We start from the raw sequence: 13,501 nt of genomic DNA, 5'->3' as shown, positions 1-13,501 counted from the left end.
AAGTTTTCTCTTTGAGGGCAAAAGCACAGAATCTTGTATTTCGGGTGTTTGACAACAACAGGCAGCATTGTGTTTTCTTGTTCCAGCCGTCACCCTCCCAGGTAAAATTGTGATGACATTTTGAACCTATACCAGTCTGATATGTAATGTCAGTAGATATGGTTGTATTATTGTGTGGTAAGAACTCTTTCTCCTGCATTGGAACTTTCATAGACTCACATGCTTCGTCTAATTCCCTGCCGCCTGGTAAGAGCTCTATATGGAATATTGTGCCTTCAGTTTTCGCTGGGGAAAAAAGGGAAGCTTGCTGATAGACGAAGAATATCAGCTTCTGGGGCCCAATTCAAACGGCGACTGCTTCTAAAAAACATGGTATGTTCTGTGAGGAGGCACTGCACCTTGCTTTCATCAAGTCAGGGTGAAGCGGCACACCACTCTCTGCCTCGAAATCCAGTTTGATCCGTGCTCCTGCAAGAAGGGAGGCCCATACTAGCAGTATGATCCCTTCATAAACCGACCAGCAGTACACACAAATCATTTTACTGAGAATTTGTAAAATGCAAAAATCCCACAGATTCCCCTTCTGGTTGTCTCCCTGGCAGTGATCGAATGCGAGCAGATCATCTGCCAATTTTAGCATTGTTACCTCCGAAAGCAGAGCTCCTGAACCTTTCGCTGCAAAACTGACACCCACATTGCTTTGACGTAGAGCACGAAATAACAGCTCTTGACTTGAAGGATGGCCGTTTGTGTTTCAGTCAATGATTATAAGGCGGGAGAGTCCCAGTGGACCTCACAGTGCATTATATCAGTGGAGGTGAAGTTCCTCAACCGAACAAATACCACCGCCCTCACTCTTGCATATCCTGGAAGATGGACGGCTCTTGTGGCCGCTTCTCACAACTGTTGCTGTAGCGCAACCTGCACCAGTTCTGGGGTACTGAACACTCTACTGAGCGGTTCTGAGTCACGCGGCAGCATGTTGAGAGTAGGTTCTTGGCTTCAGCAACATGCAGGTTTACTGAAGGCCTCTACCTGCGCCATGGTGTGCATGGCCGACTGTGTTCATTAGCCAACACAAGCAAGAGAAGCTAACATTGTGTAAAAGAGTAGCACATGTAAATGACAGCAAGGAAATGCACAATATTGTGTAGTGTATTTTTTAAATGATTTTGTAGTCGCATTTAACTGCAATGCAGTTACATAGCCTTTAATAAAGAACTCGTTCACAAATATAATAACATAAATTACATACACCCACACAGAGGTATGCAACATACACAGTGACATACTGAAATATTAAGACTTCCTCTATCCAATATTAAGCATAGACTTAATCTTATATGATGGATGAACTCAGTGTCACTTCCCAAAGTTACATTATCACTCATTAAATCACCGACATCGCAGAGTCTTACGCTGCCAGTATAATAACTCTGAAATGTCTTCCGGATAACCCTTAACTCCGTGCAGTGCAACAGTAGATGGTTGGTACTTTGAATCTGGGCGCTTGTTATGGCAAATCCGACACGCTGTATTTTTCTTTGCAAGAGGCACCAGTAACCTCGAAACCTCGAAAGATGACAGGATGTTACATTTTAGTCGTAAGTAATCGCATCTAACAGAAATATTTAGAATGGCACCTGCATCATTAAGTAGGTGGCCCATTTGTGTTGCATATGCTATATATAATCCCCAGCAAGCGTTTTAATCGCCAAGCCTATGACAGGCTCTTCTTATGATACCGCTGGTATGTGTATTTTTAATGCTGCTTTTCATTTTCTGCATGTGGCCTCGGCCAGGTCAATCTTCATGTAAGATTCCACCATCATGTGTACGTTCCCAAAATGTAGTAGTGGGGTGTGTCTTACATCTAGCCTGTAGGCCTCCCGAATATAAGGAAGCACAGTACTAGTAGTATTGGTCTGACAAGTTATAATAGCATTATTGCATCGTTTATAATCACTATATATTCTGCTGATAGACTGTTGGGCACCCATACATTTTATTCAGCCATGTGCTCTGGAACCGAAACATTGCCCTTGCTCGCTCTGCATGTCATTGTTGGTGCAATCTTCACAACATATAGACCTGTCACGGGTTTTAAATTGCATCCACAATGCTGAATAGGAAATTACCTTAGTGCTTCATATAGTTGTTTGGTAGAATGCTGTGTCCGCACCCATTGTTGATCCCGTTATTATCAATTAATACGCCATGGTCCATGAAACAGATGACAAGTTCTACACTGGTGACTACATCTAGTGAAGAAACTACACACAATGCACCACAAGGAAATGTAACAATTTGTTGTGTGTTATATGTTGATTGGACGCATCCTTGCTGGTGCCTGGCTGACTCAGTGCATATGGAAGAAGCACAGAGTTTGGGCCCTGGAGAAGGAGGCGGTGCTGTTGGAACCTTCTTACCATGTCATTTTCTGTTAGTGGAGTCTGCGGTGTGAGTGTGATCGCCCGTTGCATGTACCAAGGATGAGGTGATGTAGTTAGCGCAGTAAATAGAGATTTTTTTTTAGCAGGGTCTACCAGTGGCTCCTGGGTTTCTGGCATGTCCCAGTTTGCCAGAGCTACCTTACCGGATGGATATGAAGCATGAGCTAGTACATGGCGCACCACGGGCCTGAATTACCAAACGCGTGGCCCACTGCCGTTGAATAACACTTTGTGAATCAGGTCCCACAGCTCTTAACTTTCAAGTAAGATAGTAATTAAACCATTGTTCGTGAAGCACAGATACACAATTAGTGCACTATTATCGCTTTAAATGCAAAGTGCATTAATGCACAATTAAGTGCTAGTGTGGCAGGGATTCAAATATCAAAGGAGCGGGAGCTAAAGGCAGTGCCTCAGGGTGGGGCATTATGAAGCAAGCAAGAACTCTCATGAGATTCAAGCTATAACCTTTTTCCCATTACTCATTATCCTTTTTGCCTTAAATATCATCTGGTTATGTCCTAATGCACCTTTAAGCAAATCCCCAAACACGTACTTAGGTATATTTGGAGGGCAGCAGGTGGCCCGTGGAGTCCAAAGCATATCGTGGTAGTGGATGGTGCCAAGCTGACCAGGCTCTCCTAGGCTAGGAGCAGGAGCAAAATGGCTCCCAGCTATTTCGACCTCCGGTGTGGTGGGACAGTTTCTCAGATTGGGTCCCGTTGAAACAGAAATGAATGGGCCTCTAGTGTGTACTGGGCATCTCTTGCCATCTGACCTTGAGCTAGTATAAAGACCAAGAAGCAGAATGGTCGCTTTGCTGTGTCTACTGCATAATTGCCCATAGTTATGGCGAATTGAAACAAAGGGCTCATGGAAGGTTATTTCGTATTTACCGAATTCCCAAAAGGTCAGCAGAGGTGTCCTGTTCCATATCTATATTTGTACAACTTAATTTGCAGTGTCAGAAGCATCTCCTGGTAGCCATTTCTGTCATGCCAATTGGGTGGAACACAGAAGTCAAACAGACCCCAATTCCAGGTTAATTTGATCCCAAGCAGGTCTTCAACAAAGCGTAATATTACATGAAACTGAACACGAGCAGCAGGTTTGTCAACTATTGGCTAGGCTTAGGTATAGGACATTGAAAGGCGGCCGTTTTGCACTGGACGAATATGCAATTGGCTGCCAACTGTTACATTTGCCAATTGGCAAAGGAATAAAAAAGGAGAACGATGTTTAATTTCTACATTAGGAAGGCACATGCGAAATCTGTTGCGAAACCTGTTTGCTCCATTTTGCGTTAAATGGTGCATGCATACAGAACGTGCCTTGCCCGGTGCAAGATGTCAAAGCATCTGCCCCTGTATGTTGTTAAGGTACATGCAAGATTTGCCATTTGTTGCCGGCTGGGCTGAGAAAGGATGTGTGCAACTCGATGCGCCTAAAGAACACACCTTGTTGGACCCATACAGACTAATATGCTCGCCACAAAACGTATAGAGCAGCCAAGGAATTGTAATTGGTTATTTATAACGCGCTTAATACCCAGAGGTTTCTAAGCGCAGAGCCGGGGATCGAACCTGCGTGTCGTTTTACGAGGACGTTGCCCCTGAGCTCTCCTCCCAACTAAATCTGCCCGACGTGCTCAGATGTTTGTTCTGACCTTCATCTCGCACTGCTACGTCATCACGATACCATTCCCGCCCAAAAAAGATTGCAGCGCCGGTGCAGTTGCTCCAGACCCACTGAAATTGAAAGCGATGCGGTCCGTAGTGAATCTGTATAATTACACTTTTCCGACGCGGTCTCCCACAAGCCAGCGCGGCGTGCTCGGAAACGTCGCAATGCACATATGTAAGGGTGCAGGTTAAGTACATACAATAATGGGGCAGTGTTTAAACATAAGTGAGGCACTCGTCTCGGCGCTGATAGCTTCTGCTCGGCGGCCGTCAGCGGCAGATTGATGCTCCGCGAGCGCCGCTCGGTGCAGCGCGGGACAGAGAAAGAAAAGTTGCTCCGGGCGGCGAGTGCACAGAACGCGACCATATAGTGCGTTCAGGGCCTTGAAAATGATGAATTCAGCATCGCTTTAATTTTGTATTTGTTTTCCCCCATGTGGAATTAAAACGTCTGTGAGGGGGGCTGCCGTGTGCTGCGGTGAGGGGCGGGAAGGCGCAAATGAAATGCAGATGTTTCGCTTTTAGAACAACACTGGGGGGGGGGGCGCGGAGGTTAAACATAAACATTCGACGACTTGCAATTAACCCAAAAGGTGTCCTTTTATTAATATTTAATGTATTCAGCAATTTCCGACTCTAACACAAAACCAGCGATGACGGAAAACGGGAGCAAGTTTTTTTTTTTCATCTACCAAAACAACCCAGCTGGCAGCCCAGTTACACCACGAAGACACTTTTCGTGCAAGGCTTGTAAAGAAAGCAAGTGTGGTGGAATGAAATTGTCCTTTCTTTGCAGAACAGGGGGCGAATGTGTGTGTGCAGGGCGGGTGGATGGGGGGGGGGGTTTCTTTTCGCACTACATTTTATGATGTCAGCCATAAAGGCAGGGGGGAGGCGGCGCTGTGCATATCCTCTGCTGGAGGGTTGGGGCTGGAACTAGAAGCAAGGCCGAGGACCACCCATGGCAATATTGAACAGGAAATACCAGATTTTTTTTATTGCTACTGCAAACTGATGGGGAAAAAAACAACCTTAAAAGCCTCCCCCCCCCCCCCCACACAAAGTTTTCCGGTATCATTCTCCTCCTGGCAGAGTTAGTAGCTTGTAATTCTGCACCCCTGGACGATTCTCGTCCCTTTGTCCCGGGCCCCTCCCCTTGGCTTCCTCGTCAATGGGAGTCGAGTGTGCGTTTGCCTTCATCCAAAGTCAGCGGCGCATAAAAAGAGCAACTCACTCGTGCTACTGTTTAGCGATTTGGGGGTGAGAGAGGAAGCGGCGTCTGTCTTTTGGGTGGGGGGGCAAACTGCGCTCCGGGCGTTGCGCGGGGCCACATGGCAGCGCCCCGATATGACACCAAAGTATAGTTAAGTGAGCGCCAAAAGAATGCTCAGGAGACACCAGCAGCGAAAGCAGCTTTTGGTGGCGGGGGAGGGGGGTGGAGGGGTGTAATAGGGTTCCAGCGGGAGGCTGGGGGGTGCACTGGGATACTGGGGGGAGCCCCCATTGTCGTCGTGCTAGCGCGTGCAGCTGCCTTTTCTGTGACTGCCATGCTATTTGGTTAAGAAACTGGGTGGAAATAAGCCATGAGTTTAAACCGATTACTCTGCACTTCGGTTGGCACGACAGAACACGATGGACTGTGATCCATTTTGGTGCAGTCATGCATCCGGGAGGCGTGTCGCCGGCGCTAGTTCATCACGCGTGGCAACCGCGCTGTGGAGGGAACAAGTGAAAAGCTGCACTGATGTGCATTTACCCCAGCCTGACTGATGCCAAAAACCATTGTGGCCTCCTCCATTGTAGACCTTTTGGGCTTAGTTTGGCCTTTTCCATATACTTTTTGAACTGCATATATCTCTCCTGTTTAAAGGAGAGGTGTTCTGTGTCTTTTCTCCCGTATAAAGACGATGAACTAGCAATGCCACCCGACTGGGGCATCCACTATCCAAAAAATCCAAGGATTAACAGAGCGTTTTTCAATGGGATTGTGCAATTATAAAAGGCTTCTGTGAATCAGGCCATTAGCGCGAATCCCATTACTGCACCAGGATTTCAAAACATTTTTCTTACGCAATTCATTATGCTTCAAATGTCTTCTAGATCTCTCTAATGGTTCTTTATACAAAATCCCAGATGCAGACAGTTAGCCCTGGTAGTTTTTCTGTCAGGCCAATCAGGCTCTCCTGGGCTAAAAGCAGGAGCTAAACAGCTCCCAGCACTTTCTGAACCCCATACTATTTTCTATCAGATTTTGGGGGCATGCGTATGCGCAGGAAGCGATGCGCGACAAACACTTCTGCACTTGTTTGCTAGTGGCATCTACACCTACCAAAGGCCTTTGTTCTACCTCAGGTGCTCCACTAGATAATAGTTTTAGGCAGGAAAGAAATAGTAGAATGTTCAAGATGGCGAGGCCACCTATGGATGCCATCAAATGTTCCTTTGTTGTTACACTTGACTCGTTTCCTGCCAACTGAACACTGGTTATTCGGGGGGGGGGGAATTGACTAGCCCCCTGCATACGAGGGTGGCTGCTAGCCAGGCCAGAGACACTGTGAGCACAGATTTGAAGATAGGGACGTTCAAGTTCATGAGAAGAAGGCATCAGAAAAACTAATATTTCAACGGTGACATGGAGGGCACAGAACCGAGCACTAAGGAAGAAAGTGGAGTACAGCCAGATAAAAGACAACACTACCTGTAGAATGTTTCTTTATCTATAATGAAAACTGGAGTCCCAGTATTTGCATTGTCCAGGGTCGCATACTGCGGTGTGTTGGTAAAATGCAGGTGTGCAAGATCAATAAGTTAACTGCGTGGCACATCCGATGGGCAGTGCATTGGATGTCTTGAGTCTTCCTGACACTGCGTGCCCCAAATCTCATTAATCCATCTCCACTCATCTACGCAGACACTTTGCACGACTCCCCTTTAATTAAATATAATATTTAGACAAAGCAGAAAATAGATTTGGGACCTAATTTCAGCAGAGTTACGTTGTAGATGTCATCTAGACCTATTGCAGTTCTACTCATTTTTATAATACATGGAAAATTCACCTAAACTCTGTTGCAAAAAAAGAGACTTAAGATTGCATTATGACATTGGAATGTTGGCGGCCTTTTATGAAATAATTGGTCAGCGGAGTGCCTGCATCAATACGTGAACGCACTTGACGCATGGGATCCAGTCAATAACCTCCCTCCAATACTGGGTGAATCTCCAGGATATGCTCAAGTACGGAGGGAGCTGGCTGCCGCTCCGCTGCGCTCCAACCTCACTGTGCTATCCCGATCAGGACGCTGTTGCGCCAACCTTACCCCCTTGCTCCCACTCACCCATGCAACGCCCTCACCCACCTTCTGTATTCCGCCATTCCAGCGCTCTGCCTTCTTTGAAATGGCACCATGGACAGTGAAAAAGGGCTCATTTAGAGAGCCCTTTTCGCTTGAAATGACGGCCATTTTAGTTAAGGAAGCTTCAGTTTGTTCAAAAGGTGCACTTACATGCATTACTTTTTGTCAAAGGGAACCACTGTTTCCAAAAGTACACTATTAGCACCACCAGTGACATGCTGGGGCGCTAGTAGTGTTACAGGTGCCTTTTGGGTCCTTTTGCAGAGGCCCTTGCTGTGTTCAGGCCTTCCATGCTCAGGCTGAGAGGTTGTTATCGGTTGTGTCCACCACTGAACGTGGCCATGAACACTATAGTGTTGTCTTTAGCCAAAATTCCACCTGGAGAATGCTTGCTGAAAAGTTCCAGCTACATTCTCCAACTGTGTTGCTTTTTTTTAACCTGTTTTTGTGATTTTTACATTTTATACTGACATTTTAGCCCCAGTAAGAGGTGCTTTGACAGGCGTTATTTTCCCTTACTCTCGTTATGCGCCCTCAGCTTTATCTCAAGTCCAAAACTCAGAGTGGATGCAATTGGACTGAGTGGATGGAATTGGACTGAGTGGATGGATTTGGACAGAGTGGCTGGAATTGGACTGAGTGAATGTACCACACGTTGTATCACTGTGCACTTGTTCCCATGCTGTTGCCATATATATGTATCTCCCTAAGTATGCTATATATCTGTATTCCCATATATACCTTTGACCCCATATATACCCGTATCCACCTCTGTCTCTATATATCCGTATGTCACTATGTATGTCCCCACCGTCCTGTCCACGTGCCAGGTCTAAGGTGCTTTTACAGATAACCTTCATATCACACCACTATGCTTACTTTCCACTATACGCCATCACTCAACTAGAACACAGCTATTCCCCTGATAATTCGGCCTAGCTGTTCATATACGAATATGACCCCAATGAACACCTCATCACCCTAATAAAACGCAGCTAGCTGAGCACATTACGAGTAGCAGTTCATATAGGCGTTCGTCAGGCCTAACGCAGCCAGAACCCAGTCTGGGTGTCCACCCACCAGACTGAACACATCCAACTGATATCTTCAGCACCACACCTATCGCTAGGAAGCAGCTATCATCCAACAACTACACCAGCTGCACACATATCCGGTGCACCCACGCACCATACCACACTCTCTCTCTCTACTGACTCCCGAGAGAGTTCAACCTACCAGCGCTTTGAGGTCATACCAATGATATATAAAGCGCTATATAAATGCCAAGTAACATAACATGCAGGCTGATAACACCTGTTGCAGCCCTACCATTTAGGGCCTACCTTCACCGCACAATATAAATCTGTGTGTTAATAAATACCAGTGACCGTGTGTCTGTGTTTGTTATCCTCCCTTGGGTGTGTTCATTTGACTAATGGACATCAGGACAGTGAGCGTAGCCATGTTATCCCCGCTGCTCTAATGCCAGGCGGATGCCCTTTGTGACCAGACTTCCTCTGTCACTGCTACTTCCCTTTATATTTCACATTTTCTATTACACAGACTTTTAGAGCATAAGGAGGTGAACTCCCAATAAAGAGGAAAGATGTTTTCCCAAAAAAGGAGCCGTATTCAGCATCTGCGTCTATGCTATTTGAGAGCCAACTACTGCCTGTTGATCAGCTGTACTACTGGGTCACGGTAGAGGTCCTGGCAGTGGGGCCCCTGCTGCCACCACACTCCCTTTACCGCTCTCCGTTTCGCACTATCTCTTCCTCCTTAACTATGTCTCTTTTGCCCTCAGCTTCTTCCCCATAATCTACCGTCCCATTTTTGCACTCTGTGCCCTTCTGGTTTTCTCCCTCTCTCGCAACTTCTTTCTTCCTCTACTTCTTTGTCTCTTACCCATCTCCTTCCAAACTCTTTGTCGCCGCTTGTCACTCTTTTTTTCCCCATCTCTTTCTTCCCCCTCCCACTTTCACCTGCCCATCTCTTTATTAGGGTTGCCAGACATCCCGGTTTTGCTTGGCCTGTCTGGGTATTTGCACCAGCGTCCCAGGGTCCTGAAACTTTTTTAAATTTAAAAACCCCACCCCAGTATTTGGGGATCGGTTGGATACCATCCCGGTTTTTGGCCGGATATCATGATTTTTCCACCAGTTAGCCAAAAACCGGGATAGTATCCACCCGATCCCCAAATTCTGGATGTGTTTTTTAAACTTAAAATAGCCTCGGGACCCCGGGTGCTGCAACATGTCACGGGACAAGCCACCCACATAGAAATAAGACTACAGTTTCACCACTGAAGCTGTAGTCCTACTTCCATGTCAGTGGCCTGTCCCGGTTTTTAATTTTCGAAATCCGGTCAGCCTACCTTTTATGTGTCTCTCTCCTTCTTCCTTATTTCTCAGCTCAATCTCCCTCACTGTATTTCTTTAGACATTTTTTTCACACCCTTTCACTCACGCGTGATGGTGAAGGATAGTTGTGTGGTTTCATTTGCATTAGTAACAATTACCCGTATAGACAATTACTGCAGGCGGTGCTGGAACGAGTAGTGCAGTGCCTGCACTCCTCAAGAAAGGAGAGAAATAACGCAGACAGGCAATACCTCTCGGCTCTTAAACATACCACCACATATGTAACATAACGTATCGCACAAGATAGAAATGTATATTATTATTATTACTTAATTGTTCTTACGCGGCACTTGGGCGTAAGCCTCACGGCTGTATGTTTGTGTTATATCAACATAAATGATGCTACACTGGTAAGCGCAATCTGCCAAATTAGCTCCATTTAGGTGGAAAACAACCACTGTTCCAAAGTCTGCAACAAAAAATCATTCAAAGTAGTGTGGTGACAGGGACCTCACATTAAAAAAGGTCAATTTCGAATACTGGATTCAGTATTGATGCAGTGGCCTCTCCAGTAACGCTATCAGCAATGGCAGTGGTCAGGTAAGGTGGTGGCGTGTTGTTGCTTGGCAGTTCTGTCCCTTGGCTCACCCAACACTGGTGCCCCGCTGCTACTGCTTGCGGCTGTTTGTATGTTTAGAGTGTCGTGTTTCGCAGCCCAACCTATCTTCACTGATGACTCATAAATTCACAAGGAAGTGAGCAATTTGAAGACAGCTGACATTTCTTGTACCATTTCACTTGCTTTGTTAATTCAGGTGCAGGTGACCCCTCAATGCAGTTGTGTCAACAAATGCCATTTAATCATATGTTCTGTCGAATTACCCACTTAGCTCAGTCCTATTCATTGGATTGGGAACCTTGGGCTAGTTGTGGCCAGTTATTCCGCAGAGGGATCACAAGGTCCTCCTCCTGGAGATTTTTTGTAACCTTCAGTTTTTCTGTTGTGGCCCCAAATCTGCTATTTGTCACTGCTCCTTTGTCATATCTGTATGGGCCTTCTCTTTGAGTTTGTTAATGAGCATGCCCTAAACCGTATCCTGTGAAAATATCCCCAACAAAAACACAGTCATTACAACAAGTCACCAGGAAAAGGTCACGGTGATAGGCCGTTTCGTTCTGTATTGTCCCATGCGTTCAAAGGGATTTGGGGTTGCAAGGGTGCCCCCCACTTCCATTACATGGAATGCAGGGGACAATACAAAACGAAACAGCCTTTCACCACAGCCTTTTCCTGGCGACTTTTTGGAATGACTGTCTTTTTGTTGGGGATATTATCACATGGAACCCCCTAAACTCTTTACTCGTTGGCCAATAACACACTCGGGTGTCTCTGCATGTCATCGGTGAGCACAATGTGTAATACATACCACACCACCTTAAAAAGGTAGAAAATGGCACGACAAAAACGATGATTCTGGATCCAAAACATCTTGTTCACAACCGGAAGACATAACAATACAATTTTTGTTCTTCTGAGTTTGCACACATAGTGGACGGCTGAACATATTGTTAGCTTGTATGCTGAAATAAGTCTAATGCCCCAAGCCCTAGTTACCTTCATTATTGAACTCACTTTTTTCCACCATGGTTGGCACTAACTTGACCTCTCAGTTTGCTTTCACACTTGCGTCTGCCTTTGCATCTAACAGAATCCACTCAAACAGGCCGTCGATTCAGTGTGGTCAGCCTGAACATCTAGCAGTTCTTGCCCATTGCAGAGACAGTCATGCCTCCTGAAAAACAATAAAAAAAACTCAACATTTCTTAAGTGCACTTGTTAGATGTGTGGACATCTTTTGCAGTAACTTCTGATTCTGTCTTTGCTTGCACGTTGAGCAGCACCAAGAATACATTTAAAAAGAATGCCCCACAGCCGGTTTGCCAATTGCAGCATGATCCTGGGAGTGATATGACTCACTTGGTGTGGTCTACACTAGACAGATGAATAGACAAGGCAGAAGGACTTATAATTGCCTACTTGAAAGAAATTAATGTTTTCCTTGGCAACACTGGTAAAATGCTGGAGCGCCATTGTGTATTGAAGCACTAAGCAGAGAGCATCCACAATTTTATGGATCACAAGGGTTTACTCATATACGAGGATAATGGGTTCGGAGAGAGAGTTCTTGAGATTCGCCTTGAAGTTATGGACGTAGACTTCAGCAGGAGCTGGTACGCCAGATGGCACCACCGAGTTGTACCCAGATAAAGAAATTGATGTGCATTTGCGATGGAATTTTGGGATTTTAAGAACAGTCAACATTTCATTGGAACACGTTCAAAGTGTTTTTTCGGAGAGCTATTATGCTGATTGTTTTTTCGGAGAGGTATTATGCTGCTTGTTTTTTCGAAGAGGTATTATGCTGCTTTGCGGTGCCTGCAAGGGACAGGACTTTTAAGTCTTCTCTAGTCAGGACTGGTGAGTTCCCAGGGTAGGACAGTAATGTGGTTCATTTTGCCTTGATTGCTGGCTGCCTGGCCAAATTGTGTAATTTATCAAGCCCGTTAATGAGTTTTTATGGGCACACTGGCATAAGAGGGTTTACACAAAGTTATCCATACCCCTCATAATTAACTGAGCTGTTGTGAGTTGAACATCTAATTTAATCCAGAACAGGACTGCGAGACTTGTCCTTGGCCTCAAGCCCAGGGACCGTATCTCTCCAGGACTGAAATCTCTACACTGGCTCCCAGTGGCTGCGAGGATTGAGTTCAAAACCCTCTGCATTGTCCACAAGGCCTAAATACCTTCAACTCTCTCTTCCTAAATATCTTCCTTCTCGAGCTCTTCGCTCATCCGCCTCCAACTCCCTCAGGGTCAGCCGCTTCTCCAAGCAACGAGTTGGGGGTAGATCTCTCTCCGCGGGAGGGGCCTCCCTCTGGAACAGCCTTCCTGCCTCCCTGAAACTTGAGGAGAACCATCTCCGGTTCCGGAAGCACCTCAAAACCTTCCTCTTTGCTTCTGCTTTCTCTCCCCCTCTCCCCTGCTAATTCTTGACTGAAACTGCACTGAATCTGCAACTGGGCCACTCTCACCAATCTCGGTCCTTGGCCCAGCCACTCTCCACTTGCACTGCCTCCCTGGCAACCCCTGCACTGCGGGACTGTCTCTGTATCCCTACAGTCCCCTTCCCAGCACTTGTCGGCAGTTACCTTGCACTTGCCACCAGCTGGCCCTATTATTTATCTATTAATCTACCCTGTACTGCACTTTTCCCCCCTCCCTTTCCCCTTGCACTTTCCCTTCCCCCTACCCATGCACTTGCGCGATCTGAATGACACCTGGCCTAGTAGGATCGTTGTCTGTCTTCCCTTTGTTCCCCCCTCCCTGCCTCATCGCACCTTGAAACACTTGTGTATAGGCGCGTTACAAATGCCATATCATATCATATCCCGTTTTTATTTGGAAATTTTGAGCACAGATTACATTTTGCTAACCGCGCCACGTTTCTCAGACTTTCCCAATCGTTAATTGCCCCAGCAGACTGTGGCAGTCTTGTACATCAATAAAAGCAGCCGTGGGCCAGTTTCTGTGCGAAAAACAAATGCAATTTCTTCCCCACGAATCATTGACATTATACATATTCTGA

The 13,501-nt window shown here is 46.1% G+C and overlaps 1 protein-coding gene across 4 annotated transcripts in view; it reads left to right on the top strand.

Annotated features, from left to right (window-relative positions):
- Positions 1-13,501, top strand: part of SALL3 (spalt like transcription factor 3) — a 59,935-nt gene that overhangs the window by 24,848 nt on the left and 21,586 nt on the right. The gene's annotated exons all lie outside the window — the stretch shown is intronic.

This window comes from Ambystoma mexicanum, chromosome 5q, assembly GCF_040938575.1.
Source record: "Ambystoma mexicanum isolate Mex_15411 chromosome 5q, UKY_AmexF1_1, whole genome shotgun sequence".
Classification (NCBI taxonomy): Eukaryota; Metazoa; Chordata; class Amphibia; order Caudata; family Ambystomatidae; genus Ambystoma; species Ambystoma mexicanum.
This window is presented reverse-complemented; position numbering and strand designations above follow the sequence as displayed.